Raw genomic sequence first — 25,441 nt, 5'->3', positions numbered from 1 at the left:
TCGGGAATCACCTGCAAATCACCTGCCAAATGCAGACTACACATATTGCACAGTTTTACTCCCAGCTGCTTCTCTGCCCCCTCCCCTGGTGCAATTCTGGGCTCACAGAGCTTCTTCTGGGTTAATCCTGCAAAACCAATATGAGAGACCCATCAGGTTCAAAATACTGTTAGTTTAATAGTTTGGTTTGGGGTTTATCCTTGTATATTAGCTTAGGAGATGAACATGATTTTGGTTTGATAGTCATGGCCACAGTGACTGCTGTTCTGAGTCCCTGTGTGCACAAGCCTGGACAAGCCCCAGCCTACAAGCCTTGAACAGGCTCAGACACAGCTGGTTTTTGGTTTGTTTTTTTTTTATCCTGTTTATTTCAGTTTGTTTCCATGTGATCTGTGTAAAAATGGCAATCCCCAAAAACCTTTCTGAGGGGAAACTTCCTCTGCTTCCTTGTGGATGACCACGGGACTCCCGAAGGGGCTCAGCACCAAGGCAGGGTGGGGTGGGCAGCGGTGTGAGGGCTGCTCAGGCAGGGTGGAGTACTGAGAATGAGGAGCAGAAGTAGCTGCTGATGACTTAGGACAGGCTTCTTTATTTTAACACCTGGTTTAGCCATGCAGTGCTGAGGGTCTGAGGGACCCCACTCAGGATCGGAGCTGGCCCTTCTTGTGCTAATTCAAAGGTTGTTCCCACAAAGAAGGAGATAAGATTTGGACCAGTGCCCATCTGTAAGGTTTAATCTCAGCCTTTCCAATAATTATGTGCTTGGAGGGACTAATAAACCTTAATTTTTACAGCCTGTGAAGCCTGGATAACTATCATTTCCTCTCATGCTGTGTATTATTTACTCTCAGGGGACATGTAGAGTCCTGGAGACTTCCAGATTAGGTTCCACCAAACTTGTTAATGGGATGTGGAAACCTCTGATGCAGAAACAGAACTGGACAACATGATCTTAAACTTCTCTTTCACTCCCTGTCTGTGAACAGTGTGGAGTCAGAACTAGCAGGAATGCAATTCATCACCTTATTTAAAGTTGGTTTTAGCAAGACTTTGATTTTGTGCACATGTGAAAAAAAAAATGGAAAATTTCATAAGCTTTCCACAGCTCTGTTTATATAAGTTACAGAATATAATAAAAGGGCGAGAATGCCCTTCCAGGAATTTTTAGGTTAATTTTCTTAGCACTTTCTGTGGAAAAAATTGCTTTCAAATTTTTTAACACTTTTGGGACATTTTTCTACAGTATTTCCAACATGAGTATGATACTTGTTACTTCTTAGCTAACCCAAGCTTCTAATACTGAGAACACATGAAAGTTCCTTTGGGACTGAAAGGTTTGATACACATAATTTTAGAGCAAGTTTTCTGTTACCCTGCAAAGGCTGGATTCCTGGGCCCTCAATTAAGTGGGTTCTTAACCATCAATCTTAACTGCTTTTAGATGAAGTCTTCCCATGAAAGAAAAAAAAAAAGGTCAGTTGTATCATTACAAACTAATTAAATTGTGGCACTTTGTAGGTAGGAAGAAGAAACGTTTTTGAGATTGATGGGAAATTGTGTTATTTCCTACATGAAAGCAGTCAATATTGACATTATTAGCAATCATAACACTTTACTTTCGAAGGAAGTTTCCATTTAAATGCAGCAAGAACAGAGTTTTTTAGAGATTTTTTTTTTCAGTGTTTTCAGCTTTTTTTTCCCTTCATGGCTTCTGATTTGGAAATTATGAACAGAAGAAGAGATTTTCCTGTCTGAACACTTCCAGTTCAGTGCCAATGGCTCCTGTGGCTGAAAGGATGCAGAGTTTTTCCTGAAAGTTTTGCAGAAGGAAGCAGTCATGTTTTGATTGGGATCAGGCTGCGTTACATCCCTCTAGATAAAAGAATGTGTTTTGGAAAGAAATGGGTTTGTATTCGCTAGGTCGGTTAGTCGGCAAAGCTTGGAATTTTATTTTAGCTCTCTCATGTCCCACATTGATTCATGGATTTACCACAATGCATTGACATCACTATGAGCACCTCGTGTATGTCTCCTTTTATTTGTCATTAGTGGAGTGATTTATATCCTGTTCTGAGAAGAGCAGAACTTAAAGTTTAAAGCAAACAAGCCTGCATTAATAAAATTACCCTGGAGGGAGACAAATTACATCCAGCATTTGCACTGCAAGGAATACATGCCAGCTGTTTACTCCTGCTGGAATATTTCAGGATTTGTCCGTTGTTTCAAACCAAGAGCAGCCAAATATGTTGCTGGTGTTACATCACTGAGGACCCAGGCCCGTGGTGAAATAAATGAGCTGTGGAGAAATGAGGAAATTCTTTTTCTTTTATGCTTTCATTTTCTTGAAAGTGTGAAAACTTCTGGCCAGGTCTTTCATGGGACAAAGTGCCTTGAAAACCACTACTGGTGTCACTGTGAATTTCAGCGCTTTCTTAACCTTGTAACCACAGCCAGAGAAGGAAGAGGAATATATATTGAACATCCTGTGTTTTGTCCTTGGTATCAGCTGAAGTAAATCTGGCAGATTTTTCCTGTTATTTTGTTATAAGTGCAGATCACAGGAATGAGCAAAATGGCTTTTATGAATTAACCGAGAATCCATAACACAGAAATATGAAACTGTAGCTAAATCCTTAATTAGCTGGTGAACTCCACACAAGAGGATAATGGGAATGCCGTGGGGTGTAACATCATGGAGTGTAGCTGTGCAGGGCCAGGGTCATGAATGAGTGCTGCCCAGCACCTCCCCTCAAGTACTACAGAAGCAATCATGCAAACACATCGTCACAGAAGTGACTGTGACAATTTCTTTCTCCTGTTCCCCCTTTGTTTCTTTTAAATGCCACCTCTGCCACAGTTATGTTCATTGACCTTGAGGGGAGACCTCACTGCAGTTACAACTTCCTTGGGAGGGGAACAGGAGGGGCAGGCACTGATCTCTGCTCTGTGGGGACCAGTAACAGAGCCCAAGGGAATGGCCTGAAGTTGTGTCAGGGCAGCTTAGAAAAAAGGTTCTTCCCCCAGAGGGTGATTGGGCACTGAACAGGCTCCCCAGGGCAGTGGTCACAGCACCAAGGCTGACAGAGCTCAAGGAGTGTTTGGATGATCCTCTGGAGCACACGGTGTGACTCTTGGGGATGGTTCTGTGCAGGGCTGAGGGTTGGACTGGATGATCCTTGTGTGTCCCTTCCAACTCAGCATATTCTGTGATTCTGTGCTACCTTGGGCTCAGCAAATCCATCAACACCTTCTCTTCTTGGTTCAGCTCTCCCCTTCTCTGGCATCACTGAAAGGTCTGCAGTTCCCATCCAATGGATTCAACTAGTAACATCTTTAACCAGCACAAGTCTGGCCATTCCTACTTAATTTTGTTCTTTCTTCCACATTTATTTACGTCACTGACCCGTCTTCCCTCTGAGTTAAATCATCTTTCACTGGCTGTCACCTTCAGTCTAAGAATCCCATTCTTCCAGCCTTTTTGGTACAAACTTTTCCCCATCTGTTTTTTTCCCTTTGTTTTATTCCCAGAACTTTTTCATATTTTACCCTGTTCTTTCTCTCAGCTCAGCACAGGATCGGTGCTGTTTCCTTGGCTTGACAGTGATTGTGTAGCTGGTTTTCACCTGCACTAGTACAGGCTCCTCATGCTCATCATGAGCTCATGCTCCTCATACCTCACCTTGGCCACTGAGGTACCTGAGCCCCCTCCTCCCTGTCACAGAGGTTGTGGAGAAAGCACTGTCCTAGTCATGATACCACTGGGACTGAGAAACCTCTTGGATGACCAGGCACACGAGGGAGAGGTGGCACATAAATGAGGGGTTGGCAGAGACTCTTCTCAGCAGCAGACAGTGCCCCTTGGACACTCTCAGCACAGAGTAATTATGGTCTGTCCTCACAATTAATTATATACCCAACAATATAATAAACCCTACACCCTCTGTGCAGTCCGAGGCTTGGGGGGTGTAGCATTTTTGGGATATGTCACACATGGTCTTGCCAGGGCTCACAGGATTAAAGCTTTATTAAAATTCCTCTCTGGGGATGGGAGTGAAGGATTGGTGTTTTTCTTGCTTGTGCCTTAGCCTCTGCTTTCCTGTACATCTGCACATTTGTCTGCACTTCTCACATGCCTTTACACGACCTCAAAACTTGTACTCTTTCATTTTTCCTGTGGGTGTAAGATGTACACAGACTCGTGCACGAACATTTGTATAAAGCATAAACAAAGACTGGATAATGCTGGTGCTTGTGCTAATGAGACCCCCAGCTTTTTGTAGGAGTTAGCAAGCCCCATGCATCAAAGTCAGGTTACAAATATGTATAAATCCCAGGTAATTAGTATGGAGCTGGTGCTCTTGCACCATCCTCCCTCTGCTTGGCGTGCAGAGAATGCTCTGGGCACACAAAATAGAGGATTCATTTTGAAATTCTGTTGTTCTGCTGTGAGTTTGGCTGAAGATTTGACCTTTTGATTTTGAGAGCGATTGTAAAAGTCAAGTAGATGTGGTGCTTTGCGCTTTTACAAGAGTGCAGAGGAACCACATGTTACCAAGCAGCTGAGCTAAAAGAGTAACTGGTTGTGTGTGCAAAAATTCGGTGGTGCTGTAGCCCTCCCATTAATATTATCACCCATGAATATTATTTTTAAAGGATGCTGTGCTAGGATGATGCAGATTATTCACAAACTAAACAAAACTGTGAAAGAAATCAGATAGATAATCAGATTAATGACGTGACTGAGTGAAATGAGGGCTGTTGAATGATGAAGTGATTCTTGCTGCTTGGGAGATTAAAAGTGCATTTCCAAGTGAACTTTCAAAGTTACCTGCAGGAAAAGCAAGCGGAGCTGAGCCAGCGGGGGGAGTCCCGAGGCCCTTCCCGGCTCTCCAGGGGGAGTTCATTCCTGCCGAGAGTCCGTTTCGCGTGTTGCGCCTGCCTGCAAACACACACCCCCTGAAAGTTGGACTCATGCATCTTAGTAAGTATTTCAGTTATGCTATTGACGTCAATGCAGTCATTAAATAGATTGCCGGCCCTCCCATCAGCAAACCTGTGCCAAAGACCTAGAGGCAGACACATTTTAAAAGAGGAACATCAGGTTTTCTTTTAGCGTTTGGAGAGAATAAGAGAAGTTTCTTCTGAAGTCACTGTACTTTGCAATAAGGGTGGTTTTTTCCTTAGTTTTCTAAGGCTCATTTTCTGCGAAGATAATTGCTGTGTTTTATTGAACACACGTTTGGTACATTACTGTGCACAGAAACAGCTCCAAATGAGACTAAAGAGTAATTTTTGTGATCAGCTCTGCCTGAAAAATGACACTGGTTTTAGGTCTCCCGGCTAGATTTATTTGTGTATTGAGTGACAGAAGGTATTCAGGCAAACCTGCTTAGCCTTTGACTCCCGAAATTCTGCAAGGATTGATTTCATGACATCTATATAAGAAAATAGCCTTCATTTCTCCTCAGCAGGCTCTGAAGACATACAAGCTAATCATGACTCCATAGCAACGGATAAAAACTGTTTTCCCCTCCACCCCACCTGTGGATGTCACATGAAGATGCTACACGTGCTGCTGCCATCAAGAGCCTGTCACTCCCTGGGGCCCAGCTGCCATCTGTGGTGGGGCCAGCGGGTGCCAGCGGGACTCCCTGTGTGTGCTTCCACTGTCCTGCTGTATTCCTGAGGCAGGCTGGGCTCTCCTGGGCTGACCAGGGCAGCCATTCATCCTCCGGGAGAGATACCTGCCTCTTGGAGCTGCCAGCCTGCCCAGTGCTGGAGGCAGCTCTGAGCTGTGCAGTTCTCCTTTCCCAGTGTCAGGAATGGCTCTGGACAGAGGTTTCAAAGGGGCTGCGAGCTGAGAACCTGAGGACACACATAGATGGCTTCCTCACCCAGGTGGAGGGGGCATCTTTCTTTTGTCAAGAGGAGCAGGTATGTTGTAACAGCAGCAGCAACACGTTTTGGAAGAACAGCCGAGGAGCCAAACCTCTGGGTTTTTTGTTGATGTTGTCACTTCACTGATGATCCCACAGGGTAAAGCCATAAAAACAGTCATTAGTTATTAACAGGGCTCTGTCTGATGGGTGGGTTCCTTTGGAATGACCCAGGCAGCTGCCGACCCAAGGTGGCAATGAAGAGACCTTCAGAGTGGCACCATCCCGTTGTGACCCCAAATCCACTCTGCTCTTTAACACAGGTCAGGCCCTGGCAGCTCTGTGTTGCTTTGCTCACTCCCATCCCGTTGGATTGCGTCAGGCCTCTGTGGAGACAATGAGGCTTTGCCCTTGCTAATATCAGAGTCGATACAATCTGTGTTTCCTTTGTTTTCTGCACAGAATGAGAATAGTTGCTGTGGGTGAGATTTTGACAGCGCAGTCTTCAGCGCCCTGAATCAGTTCCATATGAGAATGAGAAATGTGTACTCAATCGGAGCGAAAAAACAACCCAAAACAAACAAAACCACCCAAACCAAACTTCTGGCAGGCAGAGTTAGTTTTTTAGGTCGCGGGGCACAGTCTGTGCATGCCTTAGTGATGAACAGGGTTCTTCATTGTCCCACTGCTTTGAGCCCCTTCAACTTCCATGTCATCAGCACTTTCCAGCCAGGGGGAGCTGAAACAGACTCTCAAAAGCACCCACCAGCTTGTCCCCACAGCAGCTATATATAAGTTTCTCCTTCCTCCCACGAGGTTGAGCTCAGTGCACAAGCACTGTGTCCCAGACACAGCTGGCCATGGGAGTGTGAGAGGCTGCGTCCATGTATCCGTGCAGAGACATTCCGAGGGTAATGCACCGCACAAATCCCAGAGCCATCAGCCTGTCCTTGAGTAGTCCCAATATCTAAAACTTTGTCCTCCTGCAGGATCTGATTCCAAGTGTAAGTTGCTTTCTTGTTGTGTTTTAAGAGGTATTCATAAGGTTGTGTTTTGGTTCTCAGCAGCCAAATCATTTGGTTTGTAAGTGGGCAGGAATTCCCAAATACTTTTTTTGTATTTATTAGTCTTGGCGGGAGCAGGGTTTGGTCCTAGTTTGGAGGGTCATATATAGAGGGTAAAGCACTGATCCTGAAAGACAGAACTGGAATTCTCTGCCCTCTGTAGGGACATTTTGCCCACCAAACGTGACTCTACAATTATAAAAATTATAAAGATTAAAACTTTAAGAGCTTTCAAAATCAATATATAATTTGGTAGAATTAAAAGAGGGGCTCATGCACTTTTCCCTCTATTCCATATGGAATTGCATCCATCCTGATGTGGTTCGGACTCACCGGTTGCCAAACAATGATACTGAACAGTGAAATATTGATTGTTTTGATGTTCAAATCACCCAGAAATGCTCTGGGTTTATTATCATTATCTTGTCATCTCCTGATTAGCTAAAAATGATTTCTGTAGTCAAGCATGGTGTGCTAATTAATGCAACTATCAGGTCACTGTGCAACTCGTGGAGAGTGTTGCACTAAGAGTTAATGAAACATTTTATTGTAATATTGTTTTCTCTAAGAGGTGGCTGTAAGTGACAGCCTTAAGGATGGTATAATTGCAATAGTTTTTTTGGCAGAAGGGAGAGACACCTGTTAATTATTGGTGATTATTAATCAGACATACCAGTTTATTTAAAGTTCATTCAGTTCACTGGAAATATATATGATTATAAAGATTTAAATTTTTTAAGCAGTAGCCTTTAAAAAACATCTAAATATGCCTGTCCCTGTGGGATATATTTTCACATCTAAAGGTATCATTGATTGGCTTTGGTGTGCATTTAAGGCACTTAATCATTTTAGGAATTCAGAATTTAAAAACAAAAGGGAAAAACCTCCAAAATCTCGCAAGACGTTGCTTTGACAATTAGTGTCTTTTGATTTTATATTCAGTTCTCTGCCTGTAGAAGAATAGTGATAAACCTCAGCCAGGAGCAGGATCAGACCCCAGATCAGACACTAGGTTCTGGTGAACCAGGATCAGTGGCCATTATTCAGTACTAAGGAATTACATAGTCAAATTTCATTTTGAAGGAACTATGCATTTTAATGTAGATATTCTAGTATAAATATCCTGCTTTTTAATGTAGACATTTCAATATAAATATCCTGCTGTCATAAATATACCTTTCCAAGAGGAAATTAATCATCTGTGCATACTAAACTCCTCTACCACACTTTCACAGTCTTCAAAAGCTTTCTTAAACCGGCCTTTTTTGCCTTTTACCTGAAAGACTTCAAGTTCCACGTGTTCGGAGCAAGGCTTTGAATCCAGCTTGCCAGGTCCCTTGGAGCATATTCCAGACACCCCAATGTTTTCATTTAAAGTGAGTTGGATCCAGTTAGACCTTTCATGCCACCAGCATGTGTTAAGCTTAGCACTTAATACCAAAATGGCTCTAAAATGTCACATTTTACAAGCAATATATTTTACTTTAAATAACATATATTAGGTTGACAAAAGCAGGAGATGGGCAGAGCAATCACTGTGTTCTCTGAAAAACCGGTGTTTAATGAGAAGTGAAAAAGCCAGCCTGTCTTCCTGCTCCCCTTCCCTCCCTCCCTGCCTCCTTCCCTCTCTGAGTTTCAGAGAATTGACTGAAATCGTTGCCCTGCTGTTACTGACTCAAGTACAGGACGTTTGGATGCACACTGGGACAGCCTGAAAGGATGTGGGATATGTGTCTGCTCTGTGGGGACTGTCACCCACTGCACTGAGCACAGCGTGGGGTCAGTCCTGCCAGAAAAAATTCCAAGAAGTAAACATACACAAGTGCAGGATTTGCTGGAAATCAGCCTTACTGGCATCTGACAGCTGTGAAATGTTTTCCTCCCTTTCTTCCCAAAGATACTCTTGAAGAAGAGAAATCCAGATACAAGTTTCCAGTGTAACTGGAGTGTTTTCTGCTTTAGCAGTAATACTTTATGGGACATGGTCTCCATCCAGCTCCTAGTCAAATACGTGTGCTGGGCCTTCATCTGAATTCCAGTTCTTTGGGCAGGGTATTTCCCAAAATTCCTGTTACTGAAATGTCATGAACAGTTTGCAGCTTCCTGAGTTTCACTGTATTGCGTGAAACTTTGAAATATTTCCACCCCCTTCCAGTGGGAACATACTGTCCAGGTAAAAGCCAAGGAGCTGTTACTCACACTCTATAGATCAGGAAGAAGAAAGTGGAACCCAAGCAGAGATGCTGCTCACACCACATTTGTCAGCAGCAGCTGCTCCCTCCAAGCCACCCTTTGCAACACTTCCAAATGTGGTCGGCTCAGCTCACTGCTAGAATGGCTTTTAGAGCACGTTGCCTCAAGTGGCAAGTCGTGTGCTGCCTGAAATCAGATGTTTCACAGAAATTGTCTGAATTGCATTGAATTGACTGCACATAACGAATGACAGTGTGAATGACAGTGCAGAGACCTTGGCCAAGGTTAACATGAGTTGCCTCTGCTGTGCTGCTAAATGTAAGAAATTCTGAAAGGTGCTACAAAGCATAAAACTTAGAGCACAAAAAGCAACCCCTGGAATAATCCACTGCAGGCCAACCCATAGCTGACCTTCAGTGGGGAACATTTCCATTTCCATTTCCATGTCCATTTAATCTGATATTTGAACTGAGATTGTTAAGAAGGGGTGCCTTAATGCTGACATTTTGATTTCCTTGAACTCGGATTGAGGTGCTTAAATAAATGTGTTTTGAGGGCTTTAATTAAATGTATCTTGAGAGTGAAAGGCTGTTCTTACCTCTGCTGGCTGTAACCATTTCAGGAGTGATTACACCTCCAAGTCTGCCTGTCATTGCTGGGGTCAAGTTTATCCCCATTTGCCCCTTCAAGACACCTCTCCAGTGTGAACAGCCTGATTCAGGACTAAGAGCCCAGGTTAAGGAAAGTACAGGAAGTCATATAGGACCTAGACCTCCAGCTTTAATCACCTTTTGGCTAAAATGATTCAGATACAAAAAGAACCCCACAAATACATTATTATCTGGTGTTCTATAATATCAATTTCTGATTATGGATAACCAGGAAATTAATCTGATGTTGTCCCTCTGGCAATATTGAGGAAATTTGGTCCAGTTCTGCCCCATGTCCCAAATACACCTTTTAAAAAACTGGTAAGCAGGATGTGATGGCCTGAGCTTGCAGGTGACACAGAGGCGCAGTGGAGATCAGCACGTGGAAGGATTAATATGGAATATTAAAAGCTGTCAAAACAAATGATGCTGGTTTGTAGGAGCCTGACATCTCCCTCTTCCTCCCCACCCTGTTCCCCGTGGGACTCACTGTGTGATTTTAAACAGATTATTCTAGAAGGCTGTACGTGCACTTTGGTAAACATAAAGCACAGTGAGTCACAGCGCGAACAGCTGAAGTTGTGCTGAGGGAGATTAATACAGATGATTAGCACAGGGGATGTTTTAGCTCTGCTGTCAGCTACTGCAGGCCTCAGGAATTGGAGTTCTGTGACTCGAGGCTCACTGTGAGTGCCCAGAGCATGTGGACATACAAAAAGTGAATCCACGTGTCTTGGGGTGCTACCACAGAGCTCTCTGGTCACTGGCTTCACATGTGAAACATTCTGCATTTTCAAAAGAGGATCATGAATTAAGAAATAGCTTTTTTAATTGCCTGTGCTCTGAGATAATTCAAGCTCTTTCTGCTGGTTCTGCTCTCTGATCCGCAGTGAGCAACACTCTGACTTCCCACAGTGTCCTGCGGTGCAATCGCAGATCAGTCGATAGGGCTTACTCACAGTACCACTGCACAACGAAATATGTCAAAACAGGCCATTTTTTGCAACATGCTGCATTCTTGAGTGACTCTGCTCAGTGCAAATGTCTCTGGGTTTCAGCTGTGGGATGACAGTCCCAGTCATTTCTTTGAGAGGCAAAATAAGGGCAGAAAGTTCAAATGAGGTAAATCAGTGAGGTTGACATTTACCCCTTGGGTACGTAAAATATCTATTGTAGGAAAACAGATTAAAATTCCAAACTAAATCAGTTTTTTAAGCTTCCATCCTAAAGGATAATGCTTTCAAGTAATTACATTTAGCCATGAAAAAACCACCATTTAATTATATTTTATAATTAATATAATTTAAATGGCTGGCATGGTGGCTCAAAACATAAGAGATGACTCTATGTCCTGTCTCTCCATGTCTGCAGACACAAAGGGTGATAATGTATCTTAAAGAATTCCTATGGATTATGGTTGGGATGCTTCCAGGAACCACATTTTTAACTTTCATTTTGAAGAACTTCAGGAAATTAAATTGAGAGGAAATGTAGGACAATTTTGTGTTAAGTTGTGACCTTTTAACCTTCCCAGGAGCCAAGGAAGCTAATTTAAACAGGTCTGACATTCTACCAGTGTCCTGTTCTACATGGCTGTGATGACATGGGTGGCCTTGTTGTTACCCTTGTTTAACATTTTTGAATAATTTTCCTCATGAAGAGCTAAGGATTGTTAATAAACTTTGTCTTTACATCTAATGCCAGTGGCCAAGTGGAGCTTGTCAGGTAGATCGGCATCATGCTTTGAACTTCCAGGATTCATCCCTGAGTTTCCTCTTCCATTTCCTACTCCAGTATTTGTTTCACCACAGGGGACTTTCACTCTTGACTGGCTATTTAGCCCATAAGTTTTATTATCTCCAAGGTAACCCCGTTCAAAACCTGATTTCATGGCTCCAGATAGGCATGTGGATGAAAGTAACACCTGGATTCTGGGGCAGATCCAAGCACAGACCTTCTTGCTTTTGGTTTGCAAAGCTCTTGTGAAGCAGTGACACAGAGTACGGTTAGTGCTTTGCACCTTTCATGCTTTGGGGTTGTTTTTTCCTCTTGTTGAACTAAAATCGTTGCTGTGGTCTGTCTGGAGAGTTCCTCCCGTGTCGCATGCCTGTTGTGAAAGTCAGCTCATGGTTTCAGAAGGAGCAGTTTTCTGTGCAGTAGCAGAGGTGCAGACACGTGGTTTTGCACAGGTTTGTGCACAGAGAGAGCTCAGGATGGGCACTGAGCGGCTCTGGGGGCTGACGCGGGCAGAGCCCCTGCGCTGGCATCGCAGCCTAGCACCAGTAGCACTGTGCAGGAGTGAGTCCTTGGATGGGCTGTGGATGAGCCAGCTCCAGAACCGGAAGCTGTCTAGCCACAGCAGCACAGCATGGTGCCCCACCTAATTAAGCCTGTTGAAAGGCAGGGCTAATTAGTTTAGGTGGAGTGCCTTGTTAGCACAAGGATGTAGCTTCCAGGATTCAAGTTGGTTTCCCTGCACGTGGAAGCTCCCCAGCCCTCTCGGAGCCAGGCCGCATGTATGAAGGGAGATAATGCCTGACGTGGCACAGGTAAATCCTAGGTGGATAGCTGGGTCATTTCGTAATCATATCCTGCTTTTTCTGCGTCTTTCTCACACTCGTGCATTCACATGCGCTCGGGAAGAAAACACTTCTACTCACACAATAAAATGTTCTTGCTGTGGCCCAGCCTGGCCTTGTTTAGCTAGAAAAACAAAAACCCAGTCCAGGCACCCCGTGATTTGCAGGAAATTGGGATTGGGATTTACAATCCTTAGGCTCAGCTCTTACTTCCTTCTGCAGCCTGTCCAAGTGAATGAGCATCACCATCCCAGCTCTGTGGGCTGTTTTCACTGCACTTTGAGGACCATGTTGAGTAAAGGCATGATGGGGATTCATTTAAGTTAAAAATTCACCATGACCTTGAAAATTGTGATCTGTCTTCAGAAATGTGTTCAAAGCGTGTGTTTATTTCCTCACAAAACATCATCTGACAAATCATTTTCAGTGTTCTCCTTGCAGATCTCTCATTTGCGTGCACTGTCCATCTTCTACGCTCTTTGTCAGACTCTGTAGGAGAGGAAGTCTCTTGCATTGTATTTTTCCTCCTGTCTTGTGATTAAGGCAAGAATCCTACAGGAGAACAAGGAATCAAGCCTGGTCAGTAAAACAATAATGTGCCAAACCTTATGTTTGCTCCCTGAGAGAATGATGGAACTGAGGAATCTTTCCCGTTCATTTGACAGGCCAAGATTAGATTCTGCCCTTCTTGCCATTTCTGTTTCTCCCTCTTTGTGGACCGAGGAATTCCTACTATGCAGGCAAATCCCGTTCCCAGATTCCCTGGTGATATCGCTGCTAAGTGACATCTGACAGGATGCTTCCTGCATTTTGTTACTTCCATTTGGCACCATAAAAACACTGTCAGTTACCCTTCTGATTTGTGGCAGCTCTGCTGCATTGTTCCCTGCACGTGGCTGCTGTGGGGGGAAGGACACTGGGAAACACTGGGAAACAGGGACTGCCTTGTGGTAAAACACTCCATCCCACCCTACAGGAGATGGTATCTCCAATCTAAATCCTTCCTCAGAACTTCTCCAGTTTTCCTCCTCGTTAGCATTTCAGATTAAACCTTTAGGCTTATCTCCAGATCAGAAATTACCTTTCTGGGAAGCTTCATAAGATTCTATCAGCCACCTTAAGGTGTTCTTAGTGTTTACACCTCATTTTTGCACTTCATTGTCATGCAAAAGGTGCAGTGCTAACTTTGCTTTGGGAATCTGCATCTTTCATCTCTGTAATGTAGAGTCTTCAAAGCTGATATAGAATGTAATCAGACACATGAAGACTCACAAAATAGATGTAAGAGTGCTTTTTTAGTTTTTATTAGTTGACTTTTTATTAGCTAGTCCTTTCCAAGTGTTTTTGATGCTCTATCTCAGTTGAAGAGAGATATTAGTATTATTTATTCCGTGGAAACAAAGATTGATGCTGCAACATCTTCTGTGCTCCACTGCAACGCCCACTGAAGCTCTCGTCCGAGCAACATTTGGAAAATCCAGTTCTTTGCAAGGCAATACTTGAGTAGCATCATCTCTCTGTTTTCTTTGCTCTTTTTCAGTCTGTTTTTAAGGTGTCTGTGAGGGTAGTGCTTAGCTGGGGTTATCCCAGGTGGACATCTGACTGTTGGTTGCCTCTGCCATGTCATCCTCCTCTCCTAGAAGGAGCATCCCATGTCACTATCCTCTCATAGAAGGAGCTGTGCTGTTGGCACTCCTGGCACCAGGGAACACTGACAGCTGCCCTTGGAGGCCTGACTGTGCTGGGAAGTGCTGCCTGTGGGCAGCCGCAGCCATTCCCACAAAGCCTGGCAAAACTGAGCGCCTTGTCCAGCTCTGGTGGTAATCAACCACAATCACCCTGCCCTGCACTAATTGCTGAGCAATTGCCTGGTTCCTGCTAACAGTCAGTGGGCTGCTCAGTGAGTTGCCAGCCCGTGGCAGTCCTTGGTGACCTGATTCTCATGACCTGGGTGGTGATTCGCCCCAACCAGTGCTGGTGGGTACAATCAGGACTTCTGCAGGTTTGTCCAGTTCTGCTTTAACTGGCTTCATCAGGGCTTGGCTCATGCTCCAGGCTGACCTCTTGGTATGAGCTTCCTTGAAATGCTTCATTTTTGCTTCAAAACAGTGGCTGGGCCCCCATGACTGATGTCCTGCCGCTCACCTTGGGGTGTGTTACAGGAACTGGGATGAAAGCAAACTGGGAGGGGGAAAACTGGCCAGCACCAAGGCTCTGCACAAACTCATCTGCTGCTGAGGGCTTCCGTTACTGCTTGGTCTCAAGACTCTGTCATTGTCATAAGATTAATTTCACCCCACTTCAGCCACCTAAAAATTATAGACCAATCTTAAGTGATGGCTGCTTTTTGAAGAAAACAAATTGCGAGCTCGGGAGCAAACTATCCTGTTGTGCAGGAAGATCAGGAATTTCAGCAGAAGCCAACTTGGTGAAGTGAGGAGCTTCTCAGTGAGTTGAGTGCAAAAAAGATCAGGCAAAGAGTGAGAAGGACTGGGAGCAAGGGAGGCACGGGAAAGTGTTTGGGCATGTGGAGTGAGTTGGACTGACCAAGGGCTGATGGAGCTGTGACTAGTGAGAGGACTCCAACATGGGTATGGAGTAGGGAAAGAAAGATCAGTAAAAGTGTTGATCTGTGGTTGAAACAGCCTTGTGACAAGTCATACATGAAAGGCCAAAGTACTCAGTGTCTTTTTTGTCTCAGTCTTTACTGAGTCCTCACCCACGCCCTGGTGACCCTCCAGCCTGCTTGGGAAGGAGAGGGATGGAGGGCAATGAGGGAGCAGCGGGTTAGGGGCAGCCTAGAGGAGGTGGATGTATTCAAGTCTATAGCACTAGACAAGATTCAGGCTGGAAGAGCTGGGTCATGTGACTGTAAGGTCAATGTGGAAAATTCAGGAAAATTGTCATTCAGGAAAATTGTGGTGCTTGGGAAGACCTGTGTCAACAGGAAAAAGGTCCATCTTTGAGAAAGGTGAAGGGAATCTGGGGAACTATGGACTACTCAGACTCTTCTCATCACTGGAGAGGTCACTGAGGGTGTCCACTTGAGTCTGTTTCCAAACACAGAGAGGACAAGAAAGTCAGTTAGGAATGGTAGATGCAGATTTTCCAAGGGCACATTGGGCCTGAAAACTCTGACCTCCTCCTCCAAGGGCTGTGGGGATGGCCTGGCTGTGGGGACATGGTCAGCTGTGGGTGGGTGTACCTGCTACAGTGAGCACTTTGGCACCATTTCTCTCAGCATTCCCACATGGCAGTGAAGTGGCATTGCCAGACAGACGGGCTGTTGACAGGGCTGGATATTGCTGGACCACCAGGCTCCAAGGATGGTGATGAAGGTTGCGTGTCCAGTTGGTGGCTGATGACAGGGAGGGTGTGGGGTATCTAACAGTGCCCTACAGCTACTTGAGCACTGGTGGTGCTGATGATTAGCTGGAGATCATCCTGCAGAGGGTGGGAGAGCAGGTGACCTCTGGAGGTCCCTACCAGCCAGTTCCTGTGACTAGGGTAGAGGGGTGCCTTCTACAGTTAGTGGAGAGTGACAGGCACCTCCAGGGGGGTAATTCAGCCCGTCACAGCAGTGTGCTGAGAATAGACCAGGATCACCCCTTGGAGGTCCCAGCCACTTTCCACTGACTGTGCGGGGAGCTTAGGTGATTAACTTTGAGATGGCTAAAGATAGCTGCAGTGGGCCCCCCCACCGCAGTGACATTTCTCCGGGCTGCAATTGGGGGTGCTCAGGTTACACTGCAGCTGGCTTGGGGCTGGTTGGTGTTGACTCAGAAACATCACTGCTACTATGGCAGTGGGGTGACTCGCAGACGTCTGCTGCTCTTCACGTCGCAGCCGAGTCACGCTGCAGGCATTCCTCCCGTCACCAGCAGCCTCTGCCTCGGCAGAGACATGAGCTGTGCCTTCTTCCTTCTTGGGACGGCATGAAGTCCTTTGGTTTTGTGTCATTCCCTGCAGACAGGAGGTTTTCCTTTCTCCCTTTCATCCTGCTTTCCATTGCCCCTGTGCCTTCACTTGGTAAGGCATCTCTGCTTTCTCCCCAGAGTCTTCCAGTTTGAACCTGGATGTGTCCTCGGTGTTCTTGGCAAGTGCTGGCTTAATCACTGCCTTGACGTCTTCAGCAGTTTTGGAGCCGTTTTACTTGGGACTGAGTTTTCCCAGCAGCCTTTCTGGGCAGCTGAAATGGTGTGTCCCAGAAAGGACCTGTCTTTAATTAGGGAACTTAGAATGCCAGGCTTCTCGGCGGTGCAACACAAGATTTTATTTCTCCTGCTCCTTGTTTTGAAAATAAAAGCAGAAATTAAAAATGCCCACCAAATCTTGGCCGTATTTTGCCAAAGGCTGTAGCGCCTGTCAAACACTCTCATCACCAATGTCAGTCTCACACATTCCTGGCAGCACCATCTCACTCATTTCCTGGCATTTTTCGCAATTAGCAGTAGAAAGCTTTCACTTCAGTTTTTTGTCTCTATCTTCCTCTGTCATCTCTGAATGCAGCCTGAATACAGGCTTCATTGTTTCTGCTGCTTTTCAGCCCCTATTAGGATTTTGTCCGCGTTTCCCCACAGCTGGATCTTCTCCAGTGCCACCTCCTCAGTGTACCCCTACCAGTGGCTTTGCCAGTTAATCCTGTCATCTCCCTCTACAGGGATTTCATTCGCAGGCCTTTCTGACCACATCTCATGTATCAGTGCTGGGTAACAAGAAAACTCGAGGTTTCTAAAGTATTTTTTTTGTTCAAAGTGTTACTTTGAGCCAGCTGCCTGTTCATTTGCATGCAGTGTCCGTGCCCATTCCGGCTGCAGCCAGCCTGTCTCCTGCTGCACTCTGGCTCCCACCAGCCCCACTCCACGGCTCTCCCTGTGCCCACTGTGCCGGGCACCCAACAAGAACCCTTTGCTCTTACTCCCACCTCCCCTGCAGGCCAGATGAAAGCTGCAGGTGTGAGAAATGTGAGAGGGGGCAGCTAGAGTTACTGGTTGGACCAGAGTCCCAAAAATACGATGGGGCAAGGGGAGAAGGGCAGGCTCGTCCATTTGTTCGGGAATTGCTCAAGAACGGACTGGCTCCACCTGTTCTGCGGGTGCTGGGGCTTTGTGCCTTTCTTAGCACATCTGCACTTATCTTTGCAAAAGATATAATTAGTTTCATTGCACACAATGAAGTGGTGGGGAGGAGGGGAAGTGCATCTAAATGCTCTGGTGTTCCCATGATTTTAGATTACTCCTAATTCCAGCCCCGCGGTCCAGCGGACTGGGAGTGCGCAAGTGTCCGCAGACCTACAAGAGGGAACATGTTCGGGCTCTGGCAGTGTTGCTGGCATGTGTGGCATTGGGTGGTTCTGCTGGATACATCTTGCTTTCAAATAACACCTTGTTTTAGGTGCATGTGTAGCTTTTGTGCTTGAAAAAGAAATTGGAAATCTGTTCCATAACTCCCTGAATATTGGAAGATTCACAGGAGATCTATAAAAGAAACCTGTAATTACAGGATACAGGGGTTTTTCAGTGCTTGCAGTTTGTGAGTTGGTACTATCAGACTTAGACCTTTTCATTACAGATTTTAAGTGAATCCTGGCAGTTGTGCTCTGTGCCTTCGATTTTGTTTCTTGTGCATTTTCAAACTCATCTATAGAACAATTTTCTCAGATCTCTTTGCTGGATCTGTTAGAACAATGGTTTAACTCAAGGAAGTAGCTCTCTGCTCACGGGTAGTCATGAATGCACTAACAGGATACATGAAACAAATAAATCACTTGGTGTCAGTTATTCCCTTGGCATTGTCGAGGATAAATATGTAAACATGTCCACACGATCTGTAAGCAACCGCAGATCCATTAGGGAAGGCAAAGGGTAAATGGCTGACAGCCTGCACAAGGCCCTATTCTGTCAAGTTTTGGCATGTCCTGTGTTGATAAACCTGTTTTACTGAACATGTTCCTGGGTTTTGGAGTGATGCTACACGCTGGCTGATAATTATCGCAGGGCAATATTAGTTATAATGAATCTTGCTTTCTGAGGTTAAAATAGCCATTTTCTGTTGTTGAAAGCAGGGAGCACTTTTGGCCATCTGGATCTGTGGTCCTTTTATCTAAGTCAGGACCACAGGGTTGCCTTGTTAAATCATGCAGACCACCATTTCTTCTCCTTCTCCTTCTCCTTTTCCTTCTCCTTCCCCATCTCTTCTTCTCCTTTCTCCTTCCTTTTTCTGTCCTCTAACCTTCATCAGGATTTAAGTTCAAGCAAGTCTCATCTGAAGCACAGGTGGGTTCAGCTGATGGATCAGCTGGGATGTGAGGCTCCCACAGAATGGGCTTCTGCCACCCTCCTTAGGCAGGAGCTCTAGCCAGGAGTAGTCAAGGAGTAAGAAACATAAATGAAGCCTTCAGTAACATTAATAATATCTATCCACTCACCAAATAATAATCTGCCATTCCCATGATTAACTAGAGAATCTGCCTTCTCAATCTTTTTTGTCATCTCTAATAATGACAACAGTTATGATAATCTAGAATAAATATATTATCATTAGAAATGGGTTGTCTTCAGGTCTTCTGATAAATGCTAATTCTGGGCTTAGTCCTCTATAGTCCTTAATGCTGAGTCTTCTGGTTTCACCTGAGAATTAGGTACATTTTAAAATTGCACTCTTAATGTATTTTCCAGTTGGGAGTGTGGGAGCTTCTTGCCAGACGTTTCCTAAAGCATAGTTTTCAGTGCCTATAAGTGGTTTCATGCATCAGGATAAACATTTACATGTTCCCATACAAGGACATGAGGACCCCAAAAGCCCCAGCTCTCCTAAGAGTGGTGATGGAGCTCCGTCACCAAATCTGCTCATTATTGACCTAATTCCCTGGCACTAGTGAGAGATAGGAAGCATTTTCTCCTGCAATACTTATATTTTCATCTTTTGTTTCTTATGAGTGTTAATCTGCTTCAGGTTTTAAACAAGTGGCTGTGCATGTGGAATAGCATGGATATACTGTGCTAAAGTTTGGAACACTGCTGGAAGCTGCAGTGCCTTGCTTTTAGTCTTCCTTGTAAAAGTTTCTCTTGGAATTTTTCATCAGCCCTTTTTGACAGAGACTATTAGAGGGTTTTTTAAGTCTTAAACTCCACATGCCTAAGGTTTACTAGGAAAGTTGTGATCCATTAGAAGTAACTGCTCCTTTTCTTTGCAGAATTAGAAATTAAGTCTTTTACCAGCACAGTCAGTCCATAATTTGATCTTTAGGAATTGAGAAGAGCTGAGTTTGTAAAGATATTGGCAAATATTTGTATTCAACATTTCTCATCCGCCAAATTGGACAATCTGTCCCCAATATTGAATCCTCTTGGGAATAGTAACCTTTAGATCATGGAAAGCTTACATATTTTGTCACTTGCAGTATTCTGTTGAGCAAAAAGAATTGCAACTCCTCTCCAGTTTTTTTAACTTACCTGTTTGGGATGTGGTATTTTGACAAATCTTAAAGCTTTTAAAACTTTTTAGCCTTTATACTTTCTGCCAGAAGCAAGACATGGCACGTCTTAAAGTCTTTACTTAAAGGGACTGGGATGGCAAGAGACATTCATAAGGGAATCAGGAGAGAGAAAACAAACCCCACTTTAAATTTGGGCATTTGGATCTAGTTTCAGAATGTTTCCTAACTTGGGTCAGCTCCTGTGTCAGTTGAGGGCAAAGCCATCATTCCCTCCCACAGCTTGGGGGCTGGAGTCTGCCCCACCATCTCACCGTGCTGCCACGTGGCCATGTGGCATTTGGTCACCGGATGGGGACAGTGGTTTGTGGGATAAGAGAGGAACCAGGCTGCAGCTGCAGATAACATTGCCCTCATGCTCAGAAATTTCCTGGCCAGCTCTGAGCTGGGAGAAGGATGGCACAGACGGGGTTGGTGGGAGAGTGTTGGGCAACAGTTTGTCATATTAACCCCCCTTCTCATCTGCAACACTTCATGGGCCTCCTGATGAAGTGTGTGTTTGCTCTTGTACTGAACCACTCCCAGAAAAGAGAATGATCTCCAAATCCTTTCACTTTTCCAATATTCAAGAAGAAAAAAGCCTCAAGTTCATTTTTATTAACAGCTCTCACTCTTTCTATTTTTACTGAGCAATGGTGAGGCCACTCCTCAAATCCTGGTGTCAGTGTTGGGCCCCTCACAACAAGAAAGACACTGGGGGACTGGAGCATATCCAGAGAAGGGAACGGAGCTGGGGAAGGGTCTGGAGCACCAGGAGCAGCTGAGGGAGCTGGGGGGGGCTCAGCCTGGAGAAAAGGAGGTTCGGGGGGACCTTCTTGCTCTCTCCAACTCCCTGACAGGAGGGTGGAGCCAGGTAGGGGTTGGGCTCTGCTCCCAGGGAACAAGGGACAGGACAAGAGGAAATGGCCTTAAGCTGTGCCAGGGGAGGTTCAGGTTGGACATCAGGAGGAATTTCTTCATGGAAAGGGTTGTCCAGCCCTGGCACAGCTGCCCAGGGAGGTGGTGGAGTCCCCATCCCTTCAGGGATTTAAAAGCCATGTGTATGTGGCACTTAGGGACATGGATTAATGATGGCCTTGGGAGTGCTGGGGGAAGGGTTGGACTCAATGATCTTAAAGGCTTTTCCAACCTAAATGATTGTGAGAGAAAAATGAGAGAACGGACAAGTCAGTAAATGGGAAAAAGCTTCTAAAAACGGTCTGCTAAGTCACTTCTCTAGTGAGAGATACTGTGTCTTCCATCACCTTACAGAGCTGAAAAAGAAATAGATGGCAAAAAATACCGAAAATGCAGTTGTTGCAAAATACTGGCACACAACTGAGTCGCATTTCAGTACATCAGAGCGTTCCAAGTGCCAGTGGAGAACATGAAGTGGTGTGCTGCTTCTGAAGGATCAGCCAGTCTGTCCTCAGACGGACTGGCAGAAAGTCAGGTCTTGTGATGAAATGTCACCTCAGTTCCTGCTAGATTGCCACCATGATCAAAAGGCCTGCACAAACACCATTTAAAAACTGAAACTACCTCCCTTCATTACTTAGTTCCCTATTCTGTCTCAGAAATGATTTCGTGGTAAGGCCCTAGGAAAAAAATGACAAAACAACAGTTATAACTTTAGGGGTTAGGGCTTGGTTATGCAACACCCAAATATAAACTGAAACGTGATACACTTGAAGAGGCATCATGTAGGATTCCAGGAGACCATATCCAGAAATTGCAGGACTGTTTCTGTGAGTGACCGTGTGCCTCAGCTGTACCAGGAAGGTTATCAAAGTCTAAGTGAAGAAGGTTTAGGAGTGTTTCTGGCAGAGGCCGTTGCACTGCTGATGTCAGTGTGATGCTCACATTGGATTCAGGGAAAGAACATGTCATGTAGCATCTAAACTTCTGTTTACTGTTTGTGTGAATCACTGTAGCAACACAGATGCCACTTGGTGAGAGAATCCCAGGGCATTTCATCTTTGTCCTCTTCTCTGGAGCCAGGCTGGGAGAGCTGGGAGTGTTCAGCCTGGAAAAGAGAAGGATCCAGGGAGACCTTAGAGTCCCTTTGAGTGCCTAAATGGGCTCCAAGAGAGCTGGAGAGGGACTTTGGACAAGGGCCTGGAGGGACAGTACAAGGGGGAATGGCTTCCCACTGCCAGAGGGCAGGGTTAGATGGGATAGTGGGAAGGAATTCTTAGCGAGGTTGGACAGGGCTTGGAGCAACCTGTTGTAGTGGAAGGTGTCCCTGCCCATGGCAGGTGTTGGAACAAGATGAGCTTTAAAGTACCTTCCAACCCAAACAATTTTAGGATATCCATGAATATGAAATATTAAGAAAGCTAGAAAATGTTCATTATTCCCTTTTAAGATCATTTCCACACAAAATTTTTACATTTGCAGAAGAACAACTTCTAACTAGCCTTATACCTGCCTGTTATTTTTGGGTAGCTGTGTATCTTACAACATTTCCCAGGGATTTGAAGTACGTATTTTAATTTTACGTCCTGTTTTGGAAAAAGCATCTACTGCTTAGCCTTATGAGTGGAATCCTAGTGTGTGCTTTCACAGTTTATTTGTAAACAGTCACAACAAGTTAACAGAGAGTTAGTGGAGCTGCACTAGCCAGGGAGGGCTGGCTTGATAAGAATTGGGGTTTGGGTTTCCGGGTTGATTGTCTCAAACTGCGTCACTTGGTGACTTTGGGGGACAATTACAGAGTTTCTAAGAAGGAGTGAACTTGGGCTCTCTTCCTGCTGTCAAGGAGGATTGTGTCTCTTCTTCTGCCTGCTTGTCTAATTTCTTGAAATGGGTGGGAATGTGGTATCTGTGACGTACTTACTGACCAAGCAACTGGAGCCAAAATCAGCAGCAGGTTTAGAAATGACTGACTGATGACCACGGAGGGCAGGGAGGGAGGAGAGGTTGGAAGGCACTTGCACATCTTCAGAGCACCATTTCACCAGTCTTGTTTGCTTAAGAAAATGAGTGAAAATAAATAAATATTTGGATAAGTCAAAACCAAAAGACGCCTAAGAAGGGCTACCCAGGGATGCAGGTGGTGCATTTCTGCTGGGTCCCAAGACCCAGAGGGAGCTGTGGGCAGGCTGGCCAGTGTCAGAAAGAAAAAGCAAGTTCTGAAATAAAATGTTCACAGTGCTTTTATGTGGAAATCCACTTCTAGACTGGGACAGCAGCAGAACTCACCCCTTTTTTCCCCTTAAAATGATATTTCGTAACAACTGTTTACCCTCACTTTAGTGTGACTTTGCTATTGAAATGAGATATTTTAAGTGGAAGTTTTTGTCTGCATTTAAATCGTTAATCTATTGACCTCTAAATGTTTTTGAAGAAAAGGCCCAGGCAAATGATAATGCTCATGTTTTACATTACTAAACCAGGCTGCAGCCTCAAGGGACCCCCACTGTTCACAGGAGCTTCACTGGAATGAAGCAGAAAGGCAGAAACAGAAGGAAGGAGGGTCCTTCTGCACAAGTGTCCTGATACACTCTGCTAAAAATTCTGAAAAACATTGCAAATGTATACAGTATTCACTCTATATTTGTTTCATCTTCCAAAAACCAAAAATATATATAAAGTGTTTAGAGTCAAACCCTCTTGCTCTGTACCTAAGCCTCAAAGTTTCCTAATTCATATTGATCTCCTTAGTATGTAATAGCTTTCCTTGGTTGTTTTTTTTTTTTTTTTTTAATTACAAAAAACTCATATTACAAAGTAAGGGAATCTCCTGAACTGTTTGTCAGCTCTGGGGAGCACAGATCCTTCAATATCAAGTGTAAATTTTTATTCCTGGTCTTACTTTGTCCTGATGGTTCTTTTGGAGGTGAAGATTTGAAGCAAAGTGACAAGGGCAGTGGGTACTGCAACCCCAGCCCTTGGCAAGGCTGGAAATCCCCCAAAAGACTAATATTAGGGTCTTGTGCCACAGTCTCTGTGAACCTGTTTCTTCTCCTCCTCAGGAATGCACAAATGCTGTGGTTCTTCTTCCTGAGGAGTCTCAGAGCAGGAGAACACAGGAAGATAACACAGTATGGTTCAGTATTTAAACATATGGTCTATAGTTTGTCTGAGGAGATGGGTTTTTTTCCTATTCCCAAACTCATGATTTAGCCTGTTTAGTTTTATCGATCTAAACATTTTCTGTAACAAGGAATTTGAGTCCTTCCAGGTCAACTAATTTACATGATAAAGTAGCTGATAGAAAATATGCCTGTTAGAAAGGAAAACACACCAAGTTCTGTGTGTTTTGGCCATTTCCACTTGCTTTTTAATACATACAGCACAGAAGTATGCAGGAATGAGATGACTTGTCATGTTTGGAGCTCTGTGAGCACAGAAAAAAACCCATTAACTTTCAATGCCAAAAAGATTTGGATTTACAGAACCTTTAAAACATGTCTGTGCCAAGTTTATTGCTGAATTATCCTTTGGCAGCATTTATTTTCAATATTTAATGTATAGTCAACCCAGTGATGTCCATTGCTTTATGGTGAATGATGGAGGGGATGTGTCCTTAGGAAAGCAGATACCAGCACAAAGTGTGGTTTCTTCTCCCAGGAACACGAGGGTTTGGTAGGGAAGGCAGGGGTGCACATGTCTGGAGCTACAGCGTGTGTGCTATAGAGCAGATCCTTCACTGAGTGTGTATCTTAACAATTCTGACCTCTGATGTCACTGTTACCTGCTCAGCCAGTGCCATTAGAAATGCTGAATCCATTAACTTTGACAGATTTATGGGGTAAGCATATGTCACCAGCATTATGAGAAGCAGTTACATTCATGGGGAGATTTTATGATTCACTGTATCCGCTTATGTAAACCTTAACTTTTACGCCGAGAGCCGCTCCGGAGCATGTTGTCCTGCGGGCAGGGTCAGGGAGCACAGCTCGGTGGGAGCAGGGTCAGGGTGCGGGGCCTGCTGGGGAGCACAGCAGAAAGTGGGACCAGTGGGGTGTGGGGCTGATGGGCAAAACTGGGAGGGAACAAGGCCAGCAGAGCTGGGGAGCCAGCGCTGACAGGGAGCAGGGCCGGGCAGGGTTGGAAAGCAGGGCTACTGGGACTGTGGAGTGGGACCAGGCAGGGCTGGAGAGCAGGGCTGGAGAGGTTGGGGAATGGGACTAGTTGGGATTGGGAAGCAGGGATGATGAAGAGCAGAACTAGGCAGGGTTAGGGAGCAGGACTATTGAGGTGCAGGGCTGTTGGGAAGCAGGACTGTTATTGGAGAGCAGGGCTGTTGGAGAGCAGGGCTGTTCAGGAGCAGGACTCTTGGGGTTCGGGGCTGTTGTTGGGGAGCAAGGCTGTTCAGGAGCAGGACTCTTGGGGAGCAGTGCTGTCGTTGAGGCTCAGCGCTGTTGGGGTGCAGGCTCTGGCAGCTGCAGGTCCCGGCCGGGCGGGGAGCGGGGCTGGCTCAGAACATCATCGGGCGCGGGCAGCGCGGAGCGGCGGGGGCGGCCCCAGCCCCGCAGCAACCGGGACGGGGGGGCCGGGACTGACGCTCCCCGAGCCCTGCCCGGCCCTGCCCGGGGGGCGCGCGGTTCCCCCCGTGCCGCGGGGGCAGGGCCGGGGCGGGCCGGGGCGGGGGCCGGGG

At 45.3% G+C, this 25,441-nt stretch overlaps 1 protein-coding gene across 3 annotated transcripts in view; it reads left to right on the top strand.

Moving 5' to 3' along the window:
- PDE4B (phosphodiesterase 4B) overlaps window positions 1-25,441 on the top strand; it is a 156,942-nt gene that overhangs the window by 101,885 nt on the left and 29,616 nt on the right. The gene's annotated exons all lie outside the window — the stretch shown is intronic.

The sequence above is a fragment of the Corapipo altera genome, unplaced genomic scaffold, assembly GCF_003945725.1.
Source record: "Corapipo altera isolate COAL_440 unplaced genomic scaffold, ASM394572v1 57, whole genome shotgun sequence".
Taxonomy (NCBI): Eukaryota; Metazoa; Chordata; class Aves; order Passeriformes; family Pipridae; genus Corapipo; species Corapipo altera.
Note: the sequence above shows the minus strand (reverse complement) of the source record. Positions and strands in the feature narration are given on the sequence as shown.